Genomic DNA, 18309 nt, shown 5'->3' on the forward strand with positions numbered 1-18309 from the left:
ATCTATAATATTCCATCGTATGATGGAATCATACGATGAAATATTATACAGCCTTAAAAAGGAGTCAAGTACTGTTAGGCCTATATCGGGGATGGAACTCTGAAGCGTTAGCTGAGGGAAGGAAGCCAGATTGCAAAGGTTGTAGGTTGTAGGAGCCTGTGCAGATGAAATATCCGGGAGAGGTAAATCCATGCAGACAGAAGGCAGAAGGCAGAGACCGGAGGCTGGAGGCTTTACTTTGGAGTGACGCTTCGGAACTAGACAGAGGTGGTGGTGACGCACACGGTGAATGCACTCAGGGCCACAGTCACTTTCAAATGACTGGTTTACACGATGGGAATTTCAGCTCAGTCCATGATCAGAAAAAACAAAACAAAAACCCAGAAAGTGAAGCCTAGGCTGATCCCCAAGATAAACAGCTAAGGAAAAACAGGAAGGGGGAAATAGTGGTGCGCGTTGCTGTGTGTCGCTCAACACGCAATATCCCCTATTTGCCTTTCTGTGCCTGATAACATTTGTGTAATGTGCATGTGGTACTTACGCAAGAAATTCAAGGGAAATTAGTGAATTATTTTTAAACACGGTGCTGACTTCAAAGTCAGAGCTGGGCTGGAATTCCAAGGCTGATCTGCATCGATTGATAGACGGGGACATCTCAGCTTCCCTTCCATGTCTGTAACGTGCTGCACAGTTGTGCCTGCTTTCGGGTTGTCAAGCACACGAATAAGACTGTGCATGCAAAGGGCACAGTGCTTGAGATACTGTGAGGGCTGAATAAATGGTGTGAGCCGTTCGTACCCACAAACTTCCGACAACAAATATGTGGGTTTCTTCCACACCAATGACCTTTTTGCCCACTGGCCCCCACGATCTACCCACGGATGGTGCAGACCCCACATGCAAAGGGTTCAGTCCCACATTTAAATCAGGAGAAACAGGTACAGTACATTTTAATAAATATATTTTATTGAACTTAGTGCATCCAAAATTCTATCACCACAGTATGTAATCAAGATAGAACTTATCGGGGCACCTGTGTGGTGCATCAGGATCTCTCCTCAGCGGGGAGCCTGCTTCCTCCTCTCTCTCTGCCTGCCTCTCCGCCTACTCTCTCTGCCAAATAAATAAATAAATAAATAAAATCTTAAAAAAGATAGAACTTATTAATGAGATAGTTTGCATTTTTTTCCCCCATACTAAGTCTTTAAAATCTGATATGTGTCCTACATGTGAAGCATCTCTTAATTGGGGCAACTACGTTGCGAGGACTCGAAAGCCACATGTGGCTGGCGGCTGTCCTGGACAACAGAGGTGTCATCGGACACAGAAACAATCTTTGCACAATGCAAAACAGACCTTTCCATTCTCTCTTTTGAAAGTCCCATCTATGGGGCATTTAGAACATTTGGAAACACTAATTCTAGTTTCCAAGAATCCATTTTTGTGAAAAGGCACGTGAACAGCCTTGTTCATTGTCGCTTCATTCCTACTGGGGCAAGGAGTCTGGGCTCTGGATTCAGAAAGCCTGGGTTTGGATCTGGTTCTGCCACTTAGTACCTATACGATATTGCATCCGTTATTAAACCCTTGTCTTCCATTTCCTCATCTATAATTGAAACAATAGCAGCGGGCTGTTTACAAAGATTAAATGAAACAATCCACATGAAATGCTTCTGATAGTTCCTGGCCCATAGTAGGTGCTCTGTGATTCTTAGCTATCATTGTCGTTACAAACAAAGAAAAAGTGTGACAATGGAATTGCCCAGCAACAAGGAAATGATTTAGTGAATTATGCTACATCCCGTGGTTTAAGCTACTTGTTTACTCCCTATTACACAGCACCTGGTGAGGTACCCGGTACCCGGTAGACCCTTGGGAAGTATTTGGAAGATGGATGGCATGCAGTGTCTGTAGAATGAATGAAGCTGCTCACAGTGTGTTAATATGGAAAGAGTGCAGAAAGGTATGTACCCTATGATTCCATTTTGTTGGGGGAAAGACAGGAGAAACGTATATATGAAGGGAATGTGTTAATTATATAACCACAAGTAAAAGATGGGAAGTGTACCAAACCCTCAATGGTTTTAATTTTTTTTTTTAAGATTTTATTTATTTATTTGACAGACAGAGATCACAAGCAGGCAGAGAGGCAGGCGGGGTTGGGGGGAAGCAGGCTCCCTCTGAGCAGAGAGTCCAATGCAGGGCTCCATCCCAGGACTCTGGGATCATGACCTGAATTGAAGTCAGAGGCTTTAACTCACTGAGCCACCCAGGCGCCCCTAAATCTTTTTTTCTTAAAGATTTTATGTATTTATTTTTGCGAAAGCGTGAGAAAGAGAGGGAGAAGCAGCACAAGTGGGGGGGGCACACAGGGAGAAGCAGACTCCCCACTGAGCAGGGAACCCAATACGGGAATCCATCCCAGGATTCTTGGATCATGACTTGAGACAAAGGCAGAAACTTAACTGACCAAGCCACCCTGGTACCCCAAAACCATTAAAAGTTTTGAATGGGGAGGCTTACAATATTTATTTTTTTTTTTTGGAGATCCCCTCATATTGTCGTTATTTATGTGGTTGTCTTGTCCCGTCTATCTAGTGAGCTCCGCTGGCTTGCCCTACTCCTCCCTGTTCCCTTACTTGCACAGCTCTTATGTTCTGACCCACTAGAGTTCAGTGATTTTCTGCTGGGTTGAATGACTAATTATTGCTTCCCCTGTCCCCACCTACACTATGAGTCAGCACTTGTTCAAGATCACACAGTTCCTTTTAAATGTTCTCATCATCAATCTAAGTTCTGAACTATTATATTAAATATGCTAGCTGATTTGTCTAGTCTCTATCCCTCAGGACCTAATGCTAAGTAGGCGGGGAGAAAATTTGAGCTAAGTGAATGGTTTGCATGGGAAAAACGTTGCAGGAGGCCTTTTCCCAGAAGTGTGCTGTTCAGAGTGACAGGGGAGAAAGGCCGACGAACCCAGTGTGCTGTGAGCCTTCCTCCTCTCAAGACTTCTTTCCGGGGGTTCTGCCTACCGCATTATGGAAATGGTATTAAAATGTGCAGAATCTTAATTTCTGGTCTCAGGACCCGAATGTATCTACTTATGTGTCTGTGTCACATTTATTTATTCATCCAATGGGCATCTCGAGGCCATAATGTGCTGGCTGTTTTATGCCTGACCCTGAAGATAGGGAAATGAAGAAGACGGGCTCCCATTCTTAAGGAGCAGGGTCTCTTTCTCTCATTTTTCTTTTCTTTTTTTTTTTCTTCTTCTTTTAAAGGAAGGTAAGTAAGGAAGAAAGGAAGGAGGGAGGTGCTTCTTCTTCTTCTTCTTCTTGAAAGGAAGGAGGGAGGTGCTTCTTCTTCTTCTTCTTCTTCTTTTTTTTTTTTTTTAAAGATTTTATATATTTATTTGACAGAGATCACAAGTAGGCAGAGAGGCAAGCAGAGAGGAGGAAGCAGGCTCCCTGCTGAGCAAAGAGCCCAATGCGGGACTCGATCCCAGGGCCCTGAGATCATGACCTGATCCGAAGGCAGAGGCTTTAGCCCACTGAGCCACCCAGGCGCCCCTCATTTTCCTTTTTCATTGAGCACCACCTCCTTTTTAAAAAATGTTGCCCACCAGATCTAGAATAGTCCTAACTCTAGACCAGTATGTAGAATTGTTGCTCGAGTACTATGTGCTTTTCCTTTTTGTTTTACTGACATTCACTCACTGTGTGCTCAAGGGCAAGCCAAGTCGCCTGTGTGCCTTGGTTTCCCCTCTTGGATATCTGTGGGTTATCTGCTTACCCTTCCTAAACCTCCGGGGCTCGGGGAAGGTCTTACAGGACAATGGATGCTGAGAGCTGATGGGAGGGTCCCCACTCCTGCCATTCAATCCTGGGTTGTCCAATTTGAAGAGAATCTGGACATAAATCAGAGAAAATAGACACTGCCCCCCCCCCCAAAGAAACACCCGCTTTTGGAGGTTAGGTTTAAAATGAAAATATTTTAAAGTAGCTGTGCGATATTGAAGAAGTCATTTCTCTTTCCTGAGTGTCAGTTTACGTTCCTATGAGATAAGGCAATGGGACTGGATTGATGGCTTTTAAATTATGTTCCAGAAAACAGTTTACTGGGAAGAGATTCTTCTATTCTATCCCCACGTCTGCAACTAGAGAAGCCAGAATTTAAAAAAAAAAAAAAAAAAAAAAAAAATTCCCCTCACTTTACATACTTGGCCTCAGTGTAAGCTTTTCTTTTCTTTTTTTCTTTTCTTTCCTCTTGTTATATGTAGGGCAGGGAGTTATACAGATGGACACCACATTCAGTAGACCAAATTGAAGAGTCTTTATTAAAAAGCCAGCAGTTGCCAGGGGGCTCATGCACTCCAAAATCTTGCAGCCCGGAGTGAGCTCAGGGGTAGATTTATAAACGCATGAACCACATCCTGTTGCCAGTTTCTAAAATTGCCAAGCGTAGTACGGAAGCAAAAATGCTGGGTTAAGGAGGCATTGAGGGTAGGGGTACATTTCCTGAAATTGTTAGGTTTGAAGTACTCCAAAATTTTGCAGTTCTTTTTTTTTTTTTTAAGATTTTATTTATTTATTTGACAGACAGAGATCACAAGTAGGCAGAGAGGCAGGCAGATAAGGAGGAAGGGAAGCAGGCTCCCCGCTGAGCAGAGAGCCCGATATGGGGCTCAATCCCAGGACACGGGGATCATGACCCAAGCTGAAGGCAGAGGCTTTAACCCACTGAGCCACCCAGGTGCCCCTGTAGTTTTCTTGTTAAGGTTGCAATAACATGGATATAGTAACATGACTGTGTTATGAAATGTCCACTTTTTGTAAAAATGGCATGACTTTTTTTTTTTTTTTTATGCGATGAACATTTTTGTTTAATTCAAAAATGGCATGACTTCTACTAAGTCCGTTTCCTAGGTGTCTCTGTCCCTCCCTCCCGGCTTTCTTCCTTCTTTCTTTCCTTCCTTCCTTTTCCCTTCCAAACTCCCAAAGCTAAATTAAAACAGAAAATAAACAAACAAACCAAAAAAAAAAAACCCACAACACAACCCAAAACCAAAAACCTCACTGCTAAATAATCTGGACCATCCTTCTTCCTGTCATGTTCACACACACGTGGACCCATGTGCTATTTACTTAATGTGTGTGCATTCCTCTTGCACGTGTTAGGTGTGCATGAGGGCCCCTGGGTATGGAATGCCTTTGTAGAGAATCAACAATGGATCTATAGCCTGCTTGATTTTAAGTGCACACTCAGAGATAGCCATTTTTTAATTTAATTATTTTTATTAACATATAATGTATTATTTGCTCCAGGGGTACAGGTCTGTGAATCATCAGGCTTACATATTTCACACCATCACCATAGCACATACTCCCCAGTGTACATCACCCCAGCCACCCTATCCCTACCCTCCCCCAACCCTGTTTGTTTTGTGCGATTTAAGAGTCTCTTACGGTTTGTCTCCCTCCCGATCCCATCTTGTTTCATTTTTTTCTCCCGAGATGGCCATTTTTAAGAGCAGCATTCCTGAGTCTGAATAACCTTTGGCAACGGAAGGCTGAGTAAGAAATTCAACAACCGGTCCAAGGAAAACCTCTTCTTGCAAATGCTGGAATGCTTCCGCGGCACGCGGGACCCGACGGACCTGGGAAGCGGAGGGTCGTGGGAACAGCGCCACCTCGTGGCTCCTGCGGTCACTTTCTCGAGCAGAGCCTGGCTGGTCCCACTGCTTTCCACAGAGTGGAGCTCCTGGAAATGGTGGTTCTCAATTTACTGGGAAGAGGCCGGAGGCTCTCTGAGCCCAGAGTCTGGCAGGAGAAGAGTCCTCAGAGGTTCCCACGTCTGTCTTCACCCTCTCCCACTCAGCTGACCAGACACGGGGTGATGGGGATGAACCCGCTCAGCCAGGGTCCGAACCCACAGCCTGGTGTGAGCCTGTCCCGCACAAATGTGACACGAACCACAGATGCAAATCCCTTCTTTGATCTAAACTTTTCTAGGAGACCCAAGGAGAGAAGTCCAAAGAAAGAGGTGAAATTACCTCTCATGATCTATTTTATTTAGCCTAATATACCAGTATCTTGTCATTTCAACATGGAATTGAAAGAAAAATCAGTAGTGAGATAAATTCTATGTGCTTTCCCCCCTGCACTACGCCTTGAAATTCGGTGTGTGTTTCACGCTTGCAGCTTAAGTCCCTCCCCAGGCCGTGCTCCTGAGGAAGCCTGAAGCTGCTTCTCTGTCACTGAGTCACCAGTGTTTCCTGCGGCTCAGGCACGTCACTCCCTCCTGGGGGTCTTGTTGTCCTGTTCTGCGCAACATGGGGCTGGGCGCCTGAGCGTTGCTGTTTCTTCCTAGAGGCAAATTGTACTATTATAATTACTATCATAAAATGAGGCCTAACTGGTAGGGCTCTTCCCCGATCTGCCTCCCCCGAGGGTTGTTGGGAGGTTGCGTGAGAGCTTAGGGATGTGCAGGCAGTGCTTTCTAGTGAGAGGGAAGTCAGTTATCCACGTCATGTCTCCCCCACCCCTGCTTCCTGAGGACTGCCGGAAGCCATTCTGACTTCTTTACCAAACCCCAGACTACTGAGGCTGTGACTGCAGCTCTTCTGAAGGATTCCTTGGCCTTGTTCATGGTTCCCTTTTCTGGGCTTTGTATTCTCTTGTGGCGGGCTCTGCTAACCTCTAGAGCAAGACAGAGCTCAGGGCTCCACCGAGGGCCCTGAAAGCAGCATTCTTTGGTGCTGTGGGAAAATCGTGTGAGACTCAAGTCTGAACCCATAAGCCCCACCAGTCGCTTGCTGTCTGTGAGGGCCCCAGCTCTCCCACTGATGGAGCTCAGGACTCAGCTGCAGAAGCCCCACTCTGCATCTGCACATAACAGTTCGTCACCCACATGCCTGCTGGGCAGAGGGATAGTCCTCAAAGCACGAACATATTTGCACCTGACTCCTTTCCTCTACTGAGGGCCTAGACCGATTACCCTGGAGTTGATGGAGACCATCAGTCAATCCCTGCAATTAATCAATGGGGAAACTGAGGCCCAGAGAGGAGGAGTATTGCCAGGTCATGGGACCAGTTGTGGCAGAGTCTCTTGACTCTCAGCCTGGGCTCTCCCCTCCCCTCCCGGCACCCCCTCTCTACCACCAAACTATGCAGCTGGGTCCATCTGCTGCCTTTGCTGGTGGCTCTGCACTGGCCATGGACAGCCTTGGATAATACCACTCAAACTCAGAAGCCCCTAGGGGTTTGACTCTGGGCCTGCTGGGTGGGGTGGGGGCTGTTGTGGACCCCCAAAGCCTCACCCCTAGCTGCTTCAGCTCCAGCCCCATGCTCCATACACGTTCTCGTTTTTTTTAACCACCAGAGCTACCCCCCAGTGAAGCTGTCTCCCTCTCACAGACCTTGGTCCGTAGGCTGCTCCCTCTGCCTCTTTATGCGCAGCAAACTGTTACCCTTGGAGACCAGCTCAGAATCCCGTTCTCACCCTGTTTCCCGAAGTCACCCTGTTATGGCCGCCACCAGACTTCTGTCTGGCTTCTTCCCTGTATACCCAGGGCCTGGCACAGTTTAACAGTGGAGGTGTGACTGAGGTCCTGGATTCTGGAATGTTTGCATTCCAGACTGGAACAGTGCAAGAGCAGCCTCCTCTTCCCCTCCCCCCAGGGCTGCCTGTCTCTCCTTCCCTCCCTTCCTTCCCTAAGGGCCCTTTCCCTGCAGGAAAGTGCCCCAGCCAGCCTAGGCAGGCGACCAGGCAGTGCCCTTCAGCCCAGCCCGGTGGGACCTGGTAAGTCCCTGTCGGCCCCTGACAGTCCTGGCTCCTCCTGGCAAGCTTGTATGCAGCTGCACGCTGCAAGTGCCCACCAGGTGGCGCCAAAGTGATACCAAGAATGGCATTCCTGATTCACTCGGGGGTTCCCGCCCCAAGGCCAGAGCCCACCTCAGGTCCTTTTGCTGTGACCTGGTCCTGAAGGTTCTGCTCATTACTGGGACCCTGTGCTCCATCAGGCTGGGCTCTGAGTCACTCTGTACGCCAGGCCCAGCTCGGGCTGTGTGGGGAATGGGGGACAGAGTGCCATGCAAGGACTGGCAGTTTCCTGTGTACTTCCTCTGCGGGGATTTCCCATCACCACAATTTCAGTGTCTTGGGCTGGAAGCTGGCAGAGAACTTGACCATTATTAGATGCTGGTGTGCCTGAGATGGGTTACCGGTTTATGCAGATGTTGATTCTCGGCGTCCCGACCCTTGGGGTGGCTGGTGGAACCAGGAGGGTGGGACCCCTTGGGCCAGCTGCCTGTGGCAAGAAGCAGCCTCATTCATTGTAAAATTATTTTTTTTAAGACTTTATGTATGTATTAGAGGGAAAGAGAGAAAACATGGGCAGGGAGAAGGGCAGAGAGGAGAGGGAGAAACAGACTTCCCGCTGAGCAGGAAGCCCAGTGTGGGCTCAATCCTAGGACTCTGAGATCACGACCTGAGCCAAAGGCAGATGCTCAGCTAACTGAGCCAGCCAGGTGTCCCCAGTTGTAAAATTATTACTATTTTCTATACAGCTTTACCCCGCTTTTCAAACGTTCGAGTTATGCCACTAGGCTTTCTTGGGAGTCTTGCACTCGTGTTTGTTTTTGCCCACTGAAAGAAAGCCAAAGAGGATTTTGGCTTTCATGGAGAAAGGCAAGAAGCAAACATTGTGTTGAGCATTTGCTTTGCAACGAGCCCTGGTAGAGGCAGTGTGTACCCCAAGCAGAGAGAGCAGCCCTGCCAGACTCTTTCCCCGGAAACGACACTCAGCATCCCAGCATCAAGCCGCCGTAGCTTGTTTTTTTTTTTTTTTGTTTTTTGTTTTTTGTTTTTTTTAAATATTTTGAGAAGCTGTGAGATATCAGCAGCTTTTTTTTTTCATTTTATTTTTTTAATTTATTTATTTGACAGAGATCACAAGTAGGCAGAAATGCAGGCAGAGAGAGAGGAAGGGAAGCAGGTTCCCTGCCGAGCGGAGAGCCTGATGTGGGGCTCGATCCCAGGACCCTGAGATCATGACCTGAGATAAAGGCAGAGGCTTTAGCCCACTGAGCCACCCAGGCGCCCCAAGCCGCCATAGCTTTGAACTGTATGCATGAGCATCTGTGTTTTTTCTCGGTGTATTTTGTGTATCTGCTATCAAGATGTGCCCTAAGGTATAAGAGAGGTTGTGTGGGGGCCCGAGAGGTTATTTTGGGGGGCTTGAGTGTATAAATTAATGGCAATGCCTTCCTTGGTTTACACCATTTGGCTTGTGAAAGGTTTCATAGGAACACTCTGCTATTGGAGAGCAAACCTCTATTTACTCAGGATGAACGTGGTTGGGCTATACCTCGGGCTGTACCGTCCAGTAGGGACATTAGCCACTTGCCACGGGTGACCACTGAAATTAAAATGAGTTACAATAGGGGCGCCTGGGTGGCTCAGTAGGTTAAAGCCTCTGCCTTCGGCTCAGGTCATGACCCCAGGATCCTGGGATCAAGCCCCGCATCGGGTTCTATGCTCAGCAGGGAGCCTGCTTCCTCCTCCTCTCTCTCTCTCTCTCTGTCTGCCTCTCTGCCTACTTGTGATCTCTGTCAAATAAATAAATGAAATCTTAAATAAAATAAAATGAGTTACAATAAAATAAAAAGCACAGTCCACACTAGCCACTTTCCAGGTACTCGGTGGCCACTCCAGCTAGCAGCTCCCACATCAGATAGCACCGGGGTGAAGTTTTCCATCATTGCAGGAAGTTCTGTTGGATAGCATGAATCTAGAGCTTTCTCTCACCTCTCCTGCAGTGGGTGTACTCTAGAATTTCAGAAAGCTCTTGACTCTAGCGCACGTCCTTCCGTCGCTGCGCCTGTTGTACGGGAACAGAGAAATGAAATCAGACCCACCTAGAATCAACCCCTGACTTTGCCATTGACTAGTTTTGCATCCTCAGAGAAGTCACTGGGCCTCACTCAGCCTGTTTTCTCATCTGTGAAATGGGGACTGTATTCCCCTGCTCCCCTGGTTTCCAGGAGGATTACATGAGGTGGGCCGTGAGTCAGCAGACACAGCGCCTGGCACGCAGCTTTAGGGCTGGCCATCCGCGACTCTAGCTCTGTCTTCTTTCAGCTGCTCTCCCACACAAGCCCTTATCTCTGGTCTCTCCTGTGTTTGGACCTGTGTCGGGTTCCACAGTTTATTCAAAGGAAGCACAGGGCTTAATTCTAGAAAGAGATTGCAATCTAGGTGGGAGGGCAAGATAAGTGCGTGAAGCAACCTGAAAACCATTCTGAGGCAATACACAGGACAGCATGTGTCGGGCCAGGAGGTTCACGGGAGAGGCTTCATGGTGGGGGTGGGTGGCGAACAGATGTGGTCTGCAGAGTAGTGTAGTGTGGGATGTGTACAGCCAATGGCAGATGGGTGGCATGGGAGGGCGGTGCTGGGCCAGAGGAACAGCATGAGAGAGGGCAGACGCAGAGGTGGGTGAGGGAGCGGCCCTGCCTAGGCTTACATGTGTGCCGGGGGCTGCCAAGCTGAGGCTTTTCTGGAGGGGGAGCCAGGAAGGTTTGCCAAGAAAATCCCTCCGCTCTCGGAAGCTTGGCTGAGTGGCTTGAGTTTGATGAAGCAGGTGGTTGCCAGGCAAGTGGGGCTCGGCACTGGGAAACAGGCAGGGCCTGGAGCAGGTTGAGCTGGCGGCCCCGGGTAGGAGGGTCTGGGGAAGGAGATTCTGAAGTCAAGGTGACTGTAGTGTGATGTGACACCAGAGACCTTTCACTGAGAGCTGTCCGCATACCCGGAGCTCAAATTGCTGGATCCTAACCTGTTCCCCAGAAAGGACACTCTGTTGGCTCGTACGAGTAGTCCAGGTGGCAGTGGGCAGTGGGTGGGCAGCGGGAGGGAGCAGGATGGAGGAAATGCATTCACAGCACATTCAAATCGGAGCCCCAGCTCAGCTGAGAAAAAGAACAGGAGGAGGGCTGAGGCTGGAGGTAGCAGGAAGGAGAGGAGGGAGGTGACTCCGGTCGGGCTCTGAGACGCAGGGCTGGGTACACATTCACCAGGCGGGAGCGTCTTTCCATTGAAGCACAGGCCTGTATACCTACAAGCACAAGTACAGGGGTGTAGCCCCCCAATTTACACATGCATGCTAATCATACCCAGAATCATGCTAATCATACCCTTAAAGAAACACGCATGTGCTCATGTAGGCAAATGCACGTGGACACACACAGGTAGGTTACACACTAACACACACGTGCACACACACGTGTTCTCTCCCCAGTCCGGCCTCTCCTAGGGCTGGATCTGGCTGCCGTGAACCCAATACCAATTGGGTTCACGGCAACCAAGCCAGGAAGAATCTGTCCTGCCTGAGCACCAAATCCATTGCTGATGGAGCCTTCTCCAGCCTTTGCTTGTAAACACTATTTATTTTGGAAAGCAGCTTCTCCGTTTTCAAATAAAAAGTTGGGACATGTGGTATTGGATTTCCCTGATCTGACATTGGCCTAGAAAAATGTGCTGGCAGGAATAGAAAATGCGCTGCCCCACTGTGCTGGCAGACACGGGTGAGTTTCACTCTCCTTGGCTTTGACTGCGAAGGTTAAGGTGCAAGCAAGGGGGTAGTGCTGTCTCCTTGTGCAAGCAGTGTTCTCCCTGCAGGAGAGAGGGGAGGGGGAGGCTAAGGCCCAGGTCTGGGGGTTTCCTGTCGGCCTGTGTGCTCATGGTGTTGAAGAACAGGCCGGCAGGATAAATCAAAAGTGACTGTGAGGGTGCCTGGGTGGCTCAGTGGGTTAAAGCCTCTGCCTTCGGCTCAGGTAGTGGTCCCAGGGTCCTGGGATAGAGCCCCACGTCGGGCTCTCTGCTTGGCAGGGAGCCTGCTTCCTCCTCTCTCTCTGTTGCCTCTCTGCCTACTTGTGATCTCTGTCTGTCAAATAAATAATAAAATCTTAAAAAAAAAAAAAGTTAAAAAAAAAAGTGACTGTGGAGGAGCAACCGATCACGGGGGCTAGTGACAGGGGCCAGCAGGCAGAGTGAACAGCTCCGGCCCATGCAAAACAGGTGTGGGGCCCAGCTAGGGGGATCCCCAGAGGCATCATCAGGGGACCGGGCAATGCAACTTCAGCTCTGGATGAGGTATGAAACAGGCTCCTGTTCCTTGAAGGAGAACAGGCTTCCAGAAGACAGAGCAGCCATGACTGGTGAAGTTCAGGGTCTGCTACAGGCCTGCTGGGGGCCTGGGCCCTAGTTTTATAGAGTACAAGGCAGGAGCCCTGCATCGTGGTGGGGACATGAGCACCCACAGTCCTTTTAGGGGCACAGGGTCCTGATCTGATTGGCATCAAAGGAGGCTGAAGAAGCAACATGCAATCCACTGCCCCACAGAACCCCTAAGAATCCCTCAGCTGAGTGGTTGACTTCATTCTCTGCCCGTTTTCCTCACGGCCTCTTGTAAGCATGAAATGAGATCATAAATGTAATGTGCCCAGCCAGGGCCGGTGACACAATAAAGCTCAGTAAATCTGAGATTACATCCTGGCTTCACCCCTTAACTCGCTGGGGAGACTAGGGCCACCTGCCTGCCTATGCCTTAATTTCCTCATCTGTAGAAGGCTACTGGGTAATAATAAAAATGTACTTCATGGAGCTGTTGGAGATCCGATAAGTTAATACACATAAGGCATTGTGAAAAGTGCCCGGCATTTCATATGCATGATTAGATGTTTATTTATAAATTAAATATTATTCTTAGTGATTTATTCATGCACGCATTCACTTATTCATTCAGCACGTATTTATGGAGGGTCCGCTATGTGTCAGATACTGTTCTGGCCCTGGGAATACAGTGGTGAGAAGAGACGAACTCTGTAGGTGGAATGATGTCTATCCCACCCCCTGGACATCCATGTTCTAATCCTGGACCAGGTGCATGGGCTGTGCTACATGTCAGGGGGAGGGGGAGGGTTTAAGGTTGCAAATCAGCTGTCCAGAAGATAGATTATCTTGGGGAACAGGGTGGGAGGGGGCAGGAGGCTCAACATAATCATGAGGGTCCTTCTAAGTACAAGAGCAGACAAGAGAGGCGGAGTCAGACATGTGAGGGCCAAGCAGAGGTCAGAGCGATGGGATTTCGGGCTTTGATGATGGAAGAGGGCCACCAGCCAAGGAGTGTGGGTGGCCTGTAGAAGCTGGAAAGGGGAAGGAGCTGGATTCTCCCCTGAAGCTTCCAGAAAAGAATGCGGCTCTGCCCCTGATTTTAGCCCAGTGAGCTCTCTGCCTTCCAGAACTGTAGGATAATAAATCTGTGTTGTTTTAAGCTGCTAAATTTGTGGGAATTTGTTATAGCAGCCATAGGATGAGAACATAAATCCTTCCTCATGGAGCTTATATTCATCTAGGGGGAGCAGATAGGAAGGAAGTAAATAAGGAAATAAACATGGTGTGTGGGATGGGCATTTCCTCTTCTTTCTCTGGAGTGGTGAGCCAGCGGCTGAGCACAGATATAACTGCAGGGAGAAGGTGGCAGGACAGAGTGGAGGGAGCTTGTCAGGCTGCCGTTCCCCCAGCCATGGGCACCTCCACCCGTCATGCCCCTCTGTGTGGCTGAAGGGCAAGGGCTGCTCTGGGCCAGTGCTTCTGGCTTTGGTGGGAGGCACAGCTGGGGCTTTGGGGTTCGGGACTCTGGGTGGGGAGGGTGCAGGAGAGGGTGGGGCTGCTGCCGGAAGTCTGGGGCGGTTAGCTGGCTCTCCAGGGGGCCTGCTGGCGAGGCGCTGAGAATGATGAAAATGTGGGATTTGTCTGAGTCAATCGTGAGCAGAAGCTGGGCCAGGGGGTCGCCTCTGTGAGCCCCCTCCATGTTTTTGTAGTATAAGCTCTTGATAGAGCATAATGAGCGGCACCCAGAATCGGTTCTGGGTAATTTTGCTGTACATGTCTTTGCCGCAGGCATTTTCACTACATAACTAATTGACTTTAATGCTGTTTTGCAGTAAAAGATAAAATAATGGCCTGGCTAGTTACATCCCTCCACTGATGAACCCATGGCCTTCGGCAGAGCTCATGCAGAGAAGCTGGTTGTCTGCTGGGTTTTATTTCTCCATGGACACAGTTCTCACTTTTATGTTTGGGTAGACCCTCCTCGGCCTCATTTCGCTCTGGGGTTTCTGTTCCCCCCTGCCAACCATGGTGTGTGGAAGCGGATGGCCCTCCTGACCTGCGGCCAGGTCAATGGCAGCCCAGCGGGCCACGGTGCCTAGGACATTCCCGTCATTCCTGTCCTCACGGAAGCGTTTTATCCTCTCCCGTGACTGCAGGAAGAAGGGTGAGTGCAGGACAATAAGCTATGTTGAGAGGGATACACTCACATAACTTATTACAGCGTGTTGTTTTAACTGTTTTATTTTATGCTTGGTAATTGTTAATCTCTTACTGTGCTGCACTTATGAATTCAACTTATTCTAGGTGGGTATGTTTGGGGAAAAAGAAAAAAACAACAGTCTGTCTAGGGTTGGGTCGCATCGGCGGCTTCAGGCGCTGGGGGGTCTTGGGGCTGTCCCCCTGCCCGGTGAAGGGGAATGACTGTAAATCCCCGCTGGCCTTCACAGCGGTCTGTACCGTGACCAGAGCAGAGGCTGGTCTTCAAACGGTGGATGCTCACAGCCTCATAGGCCACTTGCTAGAAAGTCCCGTGACAAGCTCCCCGGACGCGTGAAACAGTGGAAGGCCAGACTGCAAGCTACACTGTCCCGGAAGAGAGGACACTCCAGGCCCCACGACAGCACAGCTCGGTCACAAATGGGCCAGAACCTCAGCCTTTCGTCCACGCGCCCAGGACCAGCCGCCTGATGGGAGGTTTCACAACACAGTACGGTGCTCGGGTGACAAGTGCTTATCCTAGGATTTGGGAAACTGCCTCCTCTCCTGATGAAGGAGGAAACGAATAATTTTATCAACTTTTTCGTGCTTCATCATGACCTTTCAAAGGCCCCTCTTTCAGCTGTCGCTATTTTATCTTTTACGGCAGAATTGCCTTACGGCAAATCGGTTTTGCGGCCAAGACGCTTCCGGCGAGGTTGCTCCTGAAGGAACACCAGCCGGGCCGAGAACTCTTTGCTTTGGGAAGGTGGAACACGCCGCTTGGCTTGCCTTTCCTCTTGCGCAGCTGCTTCCCGAAGCCTCCCTCTTTCATCTTTAAGGCCTTTAATTGGCAGGTGTGAGCCCAGAGAACGATCTCAGGAGATGGCCGAAGGTTGGGTTGAATTCTGGGTCTGCCGCTCCGCCCTGCACGAGTCCCTGACGTTGGGTCCATCTGGAGCGGACACTGAGCGGGTCTTGAGGACCTGCAACCTACCGCCAGGTGGGGTTTGCTACTCAGCTGTAGACTTTTTTTTTTTTTAAATGTAATTTTTTAAAAAGATTTTATTTATTTATTTGGCAGAGAGATCACAAGTAGGCAGAGAAGCAGGCAGAGAGAGAGGGAAGCAGGCTCCCTGCTGAGCAGAGAGCCCGATGTGGGGCTCGATCCCAGGACCCTGAGATCACGACCTGAGCCGAAGGCAGCAGCTTAACCCACTGAGCTACTCAGGCGCCCCTCAGCTATAGACTTTTGAGGGAATGGTGCCTGGTGGCCTGTGTTCAGGAATTCACCCAAAGGCCATCATCCACTTGGTAGATTGATTTATGTGAGTGAGAGACCCTGGGTAGGTAGGTAGGTAGGGGGGGAAGAGCTGTCTTTGACCTAAATTCGCAATGGCACTTGGGCCCGAGCATAAACTCTGCATACATGTTTGCATCCACTATTGCTTGCCCTCCAGCTGCCCTTTGTGGTCTTGTTGATGGCCTTTGATGCTTGATGGCCTCTGATGCCTGATTCCCAGGCCCCTGAGACTTTGAACTTGACATGATTACCTCACCTCACCAGGGTGGGTGGGGAGGGGAAGAGAGGGGACCGTGTGTTCTGTTGGCTGCAGGTGTGCCCCTGTGGTGTGTGTGCACTTGGAGTTGGGGCTGCTGCATAGCAGGCAGAGCTATGTTAGGTTAGGTGGGACTATACTAACTTGACCTTTCTTTTATAACCTGAACAAGAGGCATCCTTTCGTAATTTGCATGAAGGTGTCATAGGGGCCATCCAGGCACTGCCCTGGCTCACAGAGATGCAGCCTTTACCCCACGATCTGTGAGGTGAGGCCTCACCATTTATGTCCCTGTATAAAATTTCACTTGTTTAGCAGGGAGGTCCTGCTCCCTGGGTCAGCCTTGACTTGGACTCTTAACTCTTGTTACTCACCTAACCCTGAGGCTGGACCCAGCACTCTGCCCCTGCCTGGGGTCTGCTGTATCTGAGCTCACTGCCTTTCACAGTCCTCAGCCAGGCGCAAAGGCGGTGTTTGCTCAGCCATGGGCATACTTCAGAAGCTGGACCTAGGGAAGGGGTGGAGTCTAAAGTGGGACAGCCTTTCTGGGGAGCAGTTCGGCCATATGGATGGGTGGGTATCCTTTTGACACAGTGACCCCATTCTTGGGAATTTGTGCTTAAGAGAGAATCAAAAATGTGTGCACAGATTTTGTCGAAGATGTTAGTTGAAACGATGTTTGCGCTAGCAGTAGTTGAAAATAACCCAAAAGTCCATCAAGAGAAGGAGTGACTGAATCACAGATGGTCCTCGACTTTCACACATAAGACTGTTCCCAGAAATCCATCCAAATGTCACGTTTAAAACTTGGACAATAGCTTGTTTTGAAAAACTAACAATGGCTCTTAAAGTTACGAGAGATGTTAATATCCTTCCTTAATTTAAAAACATATCGAATCATGGAATATGCTTACTAAGACACAGTCTTGAATAATATGTGTCTTAGTTTGGGTTTCCCCCAAAGTAACACTTGAGACGACAGTTTGAATGCAGGTAGATGGAAAGCCAGGTTGGAGTACATGGAAATGGGAAATGCTGAGGAGATATGGTGAGACCCTCATTGGGTTTGTTTTGGTATGTCTCTAGATTTTGTATGTTTTCCCTGAATCTTGTTCTTTAACAATGGAGCCTTCAGGTGGCAAGCCAGACCAGAGGGTGCTCATTGAAGAATGAAGACTTCCGACATGATTTCTGATCTTCATCACAGTTTGTTGATTACTACATCAACATTTCTACTTTCCGTGGGTTATTATAAAATAGTAAGTATTAAATGCCATCTCCAAGTAAGTACAAGGAATAACAACAGTGGCTAACACAAGACATATGTGTGTTTACTTTATCCTCATGGCAGTGGTGTGGGGTTGGTGTTATTACTGTATTGGTAGTTTATGGGTAAGGAAATGGAGGCCCAGAGTGGTTAAGTAATTTGCTTAAGGACACACAGCCACTTGGCAGCAAATGTTGGCAGTCTTGCTCCAGAATTCATGCTCTTCATTAACCTACATGGCAATGCCTGGGCAACTGCTAGAAATGGTCTTCAGCTGACTGGTGAAAGCCTGAATATGGCATATGGAAGGGAGTGGAGGGGTGTTTAGTACTAATGTGCAAAAACATAGGTTTTTCCAATTTGAATATGTCAACAGTAGCACAGTACAGAATGATTTATGAGTGTAATGGGGAGATTTTAATCTTAACTCAGATGGGCTAGAAACAGACATTTCATTATTTCCATTGCCTGAAATGAGTTTTATTTTAGACTCCTCTCACTGAATGAGGGAAATTAATCCCCGTAAGTACGGGGGCTGCCTCGACCCTTTTCTAGGGCCTGGGACAGTGTGTAGTGCCAGATACTGGTTGCAGGATGGGGTGGTGGGGGTTGCAGTGAAGCGGTGGGAGGTTGCCTCCTCACCACTGGGTCACTTGTCTACACCAGCTTCTCCATCCCAAGTGCCTCTGAGTCCACTGGCTCTGTGACAGTGATCCCATGCCCTCTCAGAGGCAAGGGCAAGGGCATCACTCGAATGACCTTGGCTACAGTGAAAGCAAAGGCTGTTTCCCTCTGCTTTCTGATATCAGTCCCTACAACATCTGTGTGTGACAGTGTCCTTTCCCTCTCCCACCTCTACACAAAGGGACTCTGCTTGGGAGAAGGAGGGGACAAAGTATGCAGGAGCCTCTCTTCCTGGCTGAGCCCTGCTATTTCTCTCTTTGTCCCATCAAAGAAGTTATTTTTTGTTTGTTTTGCTTTCAAGGGTGAGAAAAACAGCTCTGTCTAGCAACTATACAGCTCCACATCTGTTTATTATCCATCTCAGATTCTTTTCTGTTCCTGTTCTTCTGGTTGTCTATTGTTAAATAAAAAACTATCCCATCAGTGAGTGGT

General features: G+C 48.8%; 1 long non-coding RNA gene across 1 annotated transcript; it reads left to right on the top strand.

Moving 5' to 3' along the window:
- Positions 1–1860: 1860 nt before the first annotated feature.
- Positions 1861–17171, top strand: LOC309840745. The gene is made up of 3 exons (XR_014298776.1): positions 1861–1963; positions 15225–15370; positions 17062–17171. It is a non-coding gene; the product is annotated as an uncharacterized lncRNA (long non-coding RNA).
- The last annotated feature ends 1138 nt before the right edge of the window (positions 17172–18309 follow it).

Source organism: Mustela nivalis, assembly GCF_964662115.1.
Source record: "Mustela nivalis genome assembly, chromosome: 9".
Lineage (NCBI taxonomy): Eukaryota > Metazoa > Chordata > Mammalia > Carnivora > Mustelidae > Mustela > Mustela nivalis.